Source organism: Symphodus melops (assembly GCF_947650265.1).
Source record: "Symphodus melops genome assembly, chromosome: 21".
NCBI lineage: Eukaryota > Metazoa > Chordata > Actinopteri > Labriformes > Labridae > Symphodus > Symphodus melops.
The window spans coordinates 15,984,809-15,990,153 of record NC_136711.1 but is presented as its reverse complement, the minus strand read 5'-3'; the positions used below and the strand labels follow the sequence as shown (position 1 = coordinate 15,990,153).

Sequence of the window (5,345 nt, the reverse complement as noted above, 5' to 3'; positions counted from 1 at the left end):
TAAATTCCCCCTTGACAGACTGTCTACGTGCCTCCTGTTTTAACACTGCATGTGTTTGTCAAGCAGAGAGCTAAGGGACAATACGCGTTATGTTCTACTTAGAGCTCTACAGCAATCACCTGCACTATTTCTACTTTTTTAGGCACCACTACCATGATTAAGCTGCTGGGCGGTGTGGGTCAGGCTTATGTTAGCTTAATCTATAGATAGATAGATAGATAATTGAACCTGAGGGAAATTCAAGGTTAAATTGTCCAGAGAAGAAATGGTAAAGGGATAGCCTAATAGCCTCCTTTGCTGCTCTGTTTCATGACTCTTTTGTCCTTTTAGCTTCTAATGCTCACTTTATCTCAGCTGTGGTGTTAAAAAAACATTGCCAAACTAAACAATGTTCCCATGACCTGCTCTATGAATAGCTGTGTTCAGGCTGTGGCTGTAAACTGTTGCTGGCAGTACCCCAGTGAAAGCAGCTGAACAGATGTCGTTTACAAGTTACTGACAGTGGAGAGCAGCACAGACACAAACGCCGGGGACAAAAACAGAGAACAGGTAAAGGGCCACATAAACCAGCCACGAGGTGACATCATCGACATCCTCGCGCTCCCTTTCGCCTCGTGCCCAGAAGGCGGCGGCATCGTGCTGAGCAAGCCCTTCTTGATAAAAAGCGCTACGTCACACACTCTCCCGTCGGAGGGATGGAGCTGGAAGATGGCACGGTATCGCGAGAACGACGTGTCCGCGACCGCAGCGCTGGATGGCGCTGGCGGGGGCTGGGTGCACTCACGGCTCGCCCTCTCTCTCTCTCTCTCCCGTTAAATCACACGGTAGGACACGCGAGCGGACGGAGACTGGCGGTGACAGCACCCGGGGTGAGTAAAAAAAAACCTGCACACACTACGCACTGACATGGGGCTCCATCACAGCTGTAGAGAGGCCGGGAGCACGCGCGTGTGATTGCACAGAAGAGTACACAAAGTATCAATAGGTGTGTCTGCGTGTGTGTGTTTATGGAAGTGGGGGCAAGTCAGCATGTCGGCCAGATGTGAACCTCCAACAGATGTGCTCTCGTGACAGTGTCGGAAGAAAGCTGTCACTTTCATCTAATGTCTCCATCATTGTCACTATCACTCTCATCAGCAGCAGCACGTGCAGCGTTTGTACCTTGTTCGTGGTCTTTTTTTCCACTCTGTTGCTCTGGCTCGTGTCAGTTTTTTGAGTGTTTTATCAGAGGTCTCGTGTCCCACATACGCAGCAACTCTCCCTCGTGCTCTACCGGTTGCTGCTTTTAACAGACATCAGCATCCTTTCCTCCACCTCAACTTCTTCCTTGTTTCATCACAGTCCGGGCTCGTTGTATGTAGTTACAGGTGTTATTGTTCAGGTTCACGTGCCACTACTGTAGCGCGTGGTTCTTTTCCTGTCGGCTACTGCGTGTTTTTTTGGTCTCGCGCGCGGTTCTTGGTTCACTGTACACTGGAGCCGTGGACTTGTTGATGGATGACCGAGAGACCGCAGCCTTTTTACAGAGGCGGATTCACGCGCCGCTGTCATCGCTCCCGGGGGCCACTATTGATTTAACGTTGCGGTTTCGATCCGCGTGATTGATGACTTTGGCCCCTCACCGGGCCCGCATCACCGCCAGTCTACGGCGCCGTCACATCTGCGAGGGGGTGACACAGCCCTCTGCTGCCTGACTGCCTGCCTCACGCGCGCACTCACACGTGAATACTTAGCAAAAAAAAGGAAAATAGGGTACATGCCATCCCCTCATTAAGCAGCTGCACGCTGTTGTTTTTTTTTGCTATACTTGTGAGGACATTGCATCAAAAGTCCTTCCAGAAAGCTGATCCTGACATAGATCACGATTTGACATATACCTCAACCTTAATCTTGCCAAACATGAAACCTATAGACTCCACCTAAAACAACATTTGAGCCTTGGAGGCTAGTATGAGGAGTACACACACACACACACACAAACACACACACACACACACACACACACACACACACACAAACACACGCTGGGCTGAAGCCTTGACATTTAAGCTGGATTTGTCATCAATTTTAGTTTTTGGGAGATATAACACTGTGCTTTTTATTGTGTGTGTTTTCTTCGTCTCTTATTGTTGTTGTTTATTTTATATTTTTGATAATGTTGACAATTTGTGCACTTATCTGCAACTCCCACTCACTCTGACCTTTTATTAGATTAAAAAAAGAGCGGCTCAAATGGCCAAATGTGTACTTTATTTAATATGACATGTCCTAATATATGGCTGTTTCCATATTTTATGAGCCGTCACTGTAGCTTTGGTTCTGTAGCCTTGTTTAAGAAGCTTTTAGCCCCTGGCAGGAAAACTGACTTCTTTTATCTCAGAAAGTTTGAAGTTAACCTCAATAAGCCTTACTTTATGGGAAAAAAGATCTTCCTTCCCAGAGCATTAAATCTGACCATTAAGGAAGGGTTATCTCTTGGTTGACTATCAGGAAACTTGACGTTTGACAAAAAGCATCCTCAGAGCGGGGGATGCTCAGTAATAAAAATGTTAGGTTATTTTTTTTTCTCCCTGCTGAATGATTATGTGATTGCTTGGAATTAACAGGACGTGTTTCTCAGCTCTTTGCTGAGAGCCCAGTAAATGCTCTTGCATGCGTGGGAAAATGTGTTAGAGAAAAATGTCAAATTCCAGGTCTCACTGACTGTTACACATTTTGCAGACAGGCCGTCATGTGATGAAATAAAACGTCTGTTAAACTTCACTTAAACCTAATTGTCGGAGTATTTCTTTGTGGACGTGGCCATGCGGGAAGAATCCGAGGTTGTGTCTCGAGCGGTTCCCAGGGCGTTGGAGTTTGAGTTGAGAGAGTTCCCGCCTCAGTGGTCGGTCCACATGCACGGGATTATGAGAGGGCAGAGTTATAAAGAAAAGAGCAGATTACATCAAGGATGAAGATGGAGGAGAAGAAGAGATTGGCGCATGCTCACATGGCACTGCTCCTTTGACCTTTACCGTCTCTTGCTCTGTTTCTCTTTTACATGTGGTTGTTTACAACACCCACTGTCTTCCTCTTGTCTCTATCTTTCTTTTCAAACCCCTCTGTTCTCAGATTGTTTCCACTCTTTTCCTTTTTACCTCTTCTCTTCTCCCCTCTTCTGTCTTTCTTTTTTCTTTCTCTCTCACATTTTCTCCTTGCCAACCCTTTTTTCCTCTCATCCCGTCTCGTCTCCTTTCCTCTCCTGTCCAGTGTCACTTCCCTTTTCTTTTCCTTCTTGTCTTCTTCCCTCCTCTACCCTCTCTTCTTTCCCTCTCCTTTCCTGCATTTTCCCCCTCTTTCCCCTTTTATTTTCCCCTACTGTCCCTTTAACTTCACTGTCCCTTCCTTTCCTTTGTTTTCTTCCCTACCTCGCACTCTTTGTCTCGTCTCTTTCCTATCTCCTCCTCTTTTCTCCATCTTTTCCTTTCCTCCTCTCCTCCTCTCCAGTCTTTTCTTTACCCTTTCAGCTCTTTCTCACTCTTTCCCCCTTTCTTTTTGCTTGTGTCTTTATTCTAATTTCCCCCATTCTCTCCTCTTCTCTCCCCGATCTCGTCTCCTCTCCTCTTTGACTCAAACTGTAAAAACCTCACATTATTCCCAGCATGCGTTGTAAATAAGGCTGGTTATGTAATAGCCTAAATATTAAGCAAATATTCACCCCTCTTTATATTTCTCACTAATAGGATTGGCTGTGCACGTGTGTCATGCTGATAATGGGTTGCATCTAGGTTATGGTGTGCACGTGCATGTGCATGTGTGTTCCATGTGCATCCATGCGATTACATGTCTGTTAGTGTGTTTTCCCATGTATACTTTAATGTTACAGAGGCTGAACGGGAAAATGACCTTGAAGCTCACACAAACCTCTGTCCTGCCAGTATGCTCACACATGCAGCTGCACGTGTGCCCACTATATGTTAACACACACATACACACACACACACACGATCGGGGCGGCTGTGGCTCAGTTGGAAGAGTCGTCGTCTCTCAACCGGAGGGATCGAGGGTTTGGATCCCGCGCTCTTGCACCAACATATCCGACGTGTCCTTGGGCAAGACACTTAACCCCGACTCGCTCCCGCTTCTTCTTTGGCGGTGTGTGAATGTGTCTGAATGGGATTAGTTACTTCTGATGGTCTCACTACATAGCAACATTTTCCCTCAGTGTTTGAATGGGTAGGTATGACATGCAGTGTAAAAGCGCTTTACAAGCTCAAGTCCCTTCACCATTTACACATGTATACCTTCTCTCCGGACCCAAAGTGGGAAAAAGGAGGAGAAGCAGAAGCTCTGAGGGGAGGATGAACTCTGGGCTCTCCCTATTGTCAACTAAGGCTATTTGAAGTTACACATAACCCAGTTACAGGGAAACCACTGCATGTGTGTGTGTGTGTGTGTGTGTGTGTGAGAGAGAGAGAGAACACATGTATTTGAAGTTTTTTGGAAACAGAGAAGAATTAGACAGAGATGAATGGGGCAAGAAGTGGAGAGAGAGTGAATGAGAATGGAAAATAGAGGTCAGTGGAAGAGAGTGAATGACAGAGAGAGATCAGGAATGAAGTGAATGGAAGAGAGAGAGAGAGAGAGAGAGAGGGAGGAAGTGCAGCCAAAGGAGAGGGAAGCAGAGAGCGCAGTTTGTGAAAGAACAGCTCCAGACGTTCTCTCTCCGTCACAGGGATATATATAAATATACTTCTCGGCTTTATATTTGCTGGAGTGGGAGGGAGGCAGGCAGAGTGAGAGACAGGCTATTATCCTCGGGGACAGTATCAGCTCTTTGTTCAGCTTGCATGACACCGGTGTCACTGTCACCGAGCCACACTGACCCACAGCAGACAGTCATACTGTCATTCACAGCGTTTTAGCCCCTTCAAAGAGTACAGGCCAGCATTTGACTGCTGAAATGTTTTTTTCCCCCCACAGCTGAAAGGGATCAATCAAATCATAAAGTGGAGAACAAAAGAGCAAATAAGACTAACTAGGAACGAGCAAGGCACTGATTGCTCACACTGACGGTGCTGTTTCGGACATAAAACGTGTGAAGACGAAAACAGAAAGTATATGACCTTTCGTTGCAGTTCATAAATAAAGACAGTTGTTCAATGATACATCACCATATGGGAGAATATAAAAGGCGCCTTAAAGGTAAAGTGCAGGATTAATGTATATGTCACTGCACTTTGTGGTCATTTTCACCTCTTTTAACGCTTCATTGCCTTCGTGGAAGAACTTTCTAAACCATCTATGTGACGCTTGAGCACCAGCATTAACCCAAAACAAACACCTCCGCTCTCCTACAGCGGCAC

The 5,345-nt window shown here is 46.2% G+C and overlaps 1 protein-coding gene across 2 annotated transcripts in view; it reads left to right on the top strand.

Annotated features, from left to right (window-relative positions):
• The first annotated feature begins 761 nt into the window (after positions 1 to 761).
• Positions 762 to 5,345, top strand: part of LOC306817435 (ubiquitin carboxyl-terminal hydrolase 54-like) — a 53,742-nt gene continuing 49,158 nt past the window's right edge. For both annotated transcript variants that reach the window (XR_013778024.1, XM_079334292.1), the window contains exon 1: positions 762 to 869. The gene's annotated coding sequence lies outside the window, so the exon portion shown is untranslated. The remainder of the gene's footprint in view (positions 870 to 5,345) is intronic.